Consider the following 5,000-nt stretch of genomic DNA (forward strand, 5'->3'; position numbering starts at 1 on the left):
GCAAGGCTCGTGGGCAAGGCTAGTGCGCAAGGCTAGTGCCCAAGGTCTGTGTGCAAGGCTAGTGCCCAAGGCTAGTGAGCATGGCCTGTGTGCAAGGCTAGTGTGCAAGGCTTGTATGCAAGGCTAGTGTGCAAGGCTGGTGTGCAAGGCTTGTGGGCAAGGCTGGTGCGCAAGGCTAGTTCCCAAGGGTTGTGTGCAAGGCTAGTGCCCAAGGCAAGTGCGCAAGGCTCGTGCCCAAAGCTAGTGCGCAAGGCTTGTGTGCAAGGCTACTGCGATGGGCCAGTGCCCAAGGCTTGTGAGCAAGGCTTGTATGCATGGCTTGTGTGCAAGGCTAGCGTCCAAGGCTTGTGCGCATGGCTTGTGCGCAAGGCTTGTGTCCAAGGCTTTTGTGCAAGGCTCGTGCGCAAGGCTAGTGTGCAAGGCTTGTGCGCATTGGCAGGTAGCCCACCAGCATGCACGATCCAAATGCCACTCACGCGACAACACGGTGCCAAGCCGGGCATGGTGTGCACTCAAAACCAATCAACGGACAGAGGTCATGCGTCATGGGGGGGATCTAGCAAGGCCATGGGGAAGGTCATGGAGGACCTTGGAAGCAAGCGCAAGACGAGAGCGAATCGAACAAGGGGCCAGGACGGGGCCTTGTGCCCATGGTCTTCGCAAGACAGCGTCCAAGGCACCCGAAAGCCCAAGGGAACCCAAACCCGGCCGACACTTGCAATCGCACATGCTCTCTGCAACACACCATCAATGCCGCCCAACGGGGCCAGCACGAGCAGTCCTCCGCGGTCCCCTGGCCCTGCGCACGTTTGTCTTCGAAACCGAGCATCAATGCCACAGAAAGTGCCGGGGCGCCAGCTGGAGCCATCATCCGCGTTGCCATGGCTCGCTTGGCCTTGGCTTGCCAGGCCCCGACACGAGCAATCGCGCATTTTCTTTGCAACCGACCATCAATGCCGCCCAACGGGGCCAGCACGAGCAGTCATCCGCGGTCCCCTGGCCCTGCGCACGTTTGTCTTTGAAACCGAGCATCAATGCCACAGAAAGTGCCGGGGCGCCAGCTGGAGCCATCATCCGACGTGCCATGGCTCTGGTCCCATGGTCTTCGCAACCGAGCATTCGTGACACCCGCGGGGCCAGGACACCAACCCTTCCGACACGAGCATTCGCGCATGTTCTTTGGCCACACAACGGCGCCAGCACGAGCAAAATCATCCGCGGTGCGGTGGCCTTGCACGGCCTTTTGTCTTTGGAACCAACCATCAGTGCCACGGGAAGTGCCGGAGTCCCGGCATCCGCGGTGCCAAGTCATTGCGCCCTTGGTCTCTGCAGCGGGGCATGCCGGGCACTCCCAACCATTGCAAGCAAGCAAGCAAGCAAGAAAGAAAGTAAGTAAGTAAGTAAGTATTACATATAGGGGCGGGACATGCGGGGAGATCTGCGAAACGTGCATTACGGGGCACACGCGTACCTACCGGGGCATACCGACCCCTATTGGGGCACACGTGTGCATATCGGGGCATACCGGGCCTATCGGGGCACACGCGTACATACCGGGGCATACCGAGCCCTACTGGGGCACACGTGCGCATATCGGGGCGTACCAAGCCTATCGGGGCATACGCATGTATCCCAAGGCATACCGAGTCAATCCGGGCATACGCGTTCATACCGGGGCGTAACGGGCCTATCGGGGCATACTTGGGCATATCCGGGCAAAAAATGCCCAAAACTTGCGCAACCTTGGCAACCGTGGTCCATTCCTCTCTATATGCCTAGCCTTGCCAACCGTGGTCCATTCCTCACTATATGCCATGGCCTTGTGCCCATGGTCTTCCCAAGACAGCGTCCAAGGCCCCCGGAAGGCCAAGGGAGCCCAACCCAGCAATGCCCTGCTATGGCAAGCCAAGGCCAAGCATTCCGGTGCCTATCCGGGCAAAAATGCAATTCCTCTCTATATGCCTAGCCTTGGCAACCGTGGTCCATTCCCCACCATATGCCATGGCCTTGTGCCCATGGTCTTCCCAAGACAGTGTCCAAGGCGCCCGGAAGGCCAAGGGAGCCCAACCCAGCAATGCCCTGCTTTGGCAAGCCAAGGCCAAGCATTCCGGTGCCTAACCTTGGCAACCGTGGTCCTTTCCTCACCATATGCCATGGCCTTGTGCCCATGGTCTTCGCAAGACATCGTCCAAGGCGCCCAAAAGGCCAAGGGAGCCCAACCCAGCAATGCCTTGCTAGGACAAGCCAAGGCCAAGCATTCCGGTGCCTATCCGGGCAAAAACGCCCAAAGCATGCCCATTCCTTAGCCTATCCAGGCAAAAACGCCCAAAATCTGCACATTCTAGTGCCTATCCGGGCAAAAACGCCCACCAGCATGCCACCCTCCTATAGGGTTTGCGCAACCAACCAGCCTAACCACCAGTGGCAACCAAAGGTGCTGTTAGCGACGACTTCTGAAGACGCAACGAGACGCGACGTGTTTGCGCCCAGACGCGACGAGACAATGCGGGATCTGCGCCCAAGAATGCCTAGACCCGTCGACTTGATGCGGGATCAGCTCGCCCAAGCATGCCTAGTGTGCAAGGCCTGTGTGCAAGGCTAGTGTCCAAGGCTAGTGTGCAAGGCTCATGTGGAACGCTAGTGCGCAAGGCTAGTGCCCAAGGCTTGTGTGCCAGGCCCGTGTGCAAGGCTAGTGTCCAGGGCTTGTGTGCATTGCTTGAGTGCAAGGCTTGTGTGCATTGCTCGAGTGCATGGCTTGTGTGCAAGGGTTGTGCGCAAGGCTAGTGTGCGGGGCTTGTGCGCATGGCTAATGTGCACGGCTTGTGTGCATGGCTACCGTGCAAGGCTAGTTTGCATGGCTAGGGTGCAAGGCTCGCATGCGAGGCTAGTGTGCAAGGCTGCGTGCAAGGGAAGCGTGCAGGGCGAGTGTGCGAGGCCACTGTGCACGGCGCCAGCACTAGCGAGCCATCATCCGCGTTGCCATGGCTCGCTTGGCCTTGGCTTGCCAGGCCCCGACACGAGCAATCGCGCATTTTCTTTGCAACCGACCATCAATGCCGCCCAACGGGGCCAGCACGAGCAGTCATCCGCGGTCCCCTGGCCCTGCGCACGTTTGTCTTTGAAACCGAGCATCAATGCCACAGAAAGTGCCGGGGCGCCAGCTGGAGCCATCATCCGACGTGCCATGGCTCGCTTGGCCTTGGCTTGCCGGGCCCCGACACGAGCAATCGCGCATTTTCTTTGCAACCGACCATCAATGCCGCCCAACGGGGCCAGCACGAGCAGTCATCCGCGGTCCCCTGGCACTGCGCACGTTTGTCTTTGAAACCGAGCATCAATGCCACAGAAAGTGCCGGGGCGCCAGCTGGAGCCATCATCCGACGTGCCATGGCTCTGGTCCCATGGTCTTCGCAACCGAGCATTCGTGACACCCGCGGGGCCAGGACACCAACCCTTCCGACACGAGCATTCGCGCATGTTCTTTGGCCACACAACGGCGCCAGCACGAGCAAAATCATCCGCGGTGCGGTGGCCTTGCACGGCCTTTTGTCTTTGGAACCAACCATCAGTGCCACGGGAAGTGCCGGAGTCCCGGCATCCGCGGTGCCAAGTCATTGCGCCCTTGGTCTCTGCAGCGGGGCATGCCGGGCACTCCCAACCATTGCAAGCAAGCAAGCAAGCAAGAAAGAAAGTAAGTAAGTAAGTAAGTATTACATATAGGGGCGGGACATGCGGGGAGATCTGCGAAACGTGCATTACGGGGCACACGCGTACCTACCGGGGCATACCGACCCCTATTGGGGCACACGTGTGCATATCGGGGCATACCGGGCCTATCAGGGCATACCGGGCCTATCGGGGCACACGCGTACATACCGGGGCATACCGAGCCCTACTGGGGCACACGTGCGCATATCGGGGCGTACCAAGCCTATCGGGGCATACGCATGTATCCCAAGGCATACCGAGTCTATCCGGGCATACGCGTTCATACCGGGGCGTAACGGGCCTATCGGGGCATACTTGGGCATATCCGGGCAAAAAATGCCCAAAACTTGCGCAACCTTGGCAACCGTGGTCCATTCCTCTCTATATGCCTAGCCTTGCCAACCGTGGTCCATTCCTCACTATATGCCATGGCCTTGTGCCCATGGTCTTCCCAAGACAGCGTCCAAGGCCCCCGGAAGGCCAAGGGAGCCCAACCCAGCAATGCCCTGCTATGGCAAGCCAAGGCCAAGCATTCCGGTGCCTATCCGGGCAAAAATGCGATTCCTCTCTATATGCCTAGCCTTGGCAACCGTGGTCCATTCCCCACCATATGCCATGGCCTTGTGCCCATGGTCTTCCCAAGACAGTGTCCAAGGCGCCCGGAAGGCCAAGGGAGCCCAACCCAGCAATGCCCTGCTTTGGCAAGCCAAGGCCAAGCATTCCGGTGCCTAACCTTGGCAACCGTGGTCCTTTCCTCACCATATGCCATGGCCTTGTGCCCATGGTCTTCGCAAGACATCGTCCAAGGCGCCCAAAAGGCCAAGGGAGCCCAACCCAGCAATGCCCTGCTAGGGCAAGCCAAGGCCAAGCATTCCGGTGCCTAACCTTGGCAACCGTGGTCCTTTCCTCACCATATGCCATGGCCTTGTGCCCATGGTCTTCGCAAGACATCGTCCAAGGCGCCCAAAAGGCCAAGGGAGCCCAACCCAGCAATGCCTTGCTAGGACAAGCCAAGGCCAAGCATTCCGGTGCCTATCCGGGCAAAAACGCCCAAAGCATGCCCATTCCTTAGCCTATCCAGGCAAAAATGCCCAAAATCTGCACATTCTAGTGCCTATCCGGGCAAAAACGCCCACCAGCATGCCACCCTCCTATAGGGTTTGCGCAACCAACCAGCCTAACCACCAGTGGCAACCAAAGGTGCTGTTAGCGACGACTTCTGAAGACGCAACGAGACGCGACGTGTTTGCGCCCAGACGCGACGAGACGATGCGGGATCTGCGCCCAAGAAT

Source organism: Tasmannia lanceolata, unplaced genomic scaffold (genome assembly GCF_043159265.1).
Source record: "Tasmannia lanceolata isolate RefF3 unplaced genomic scaffold, GAP_Taslan_0.1 ptg000124l, whole genome shotgun sequence".
Lineage (NCBI taxonomy): Eukaryota > Viridiplantae > Streptophyta > Magnoliopsida > Canellales > Winteraceae > Tasmannia > Tasmannia lanceolata.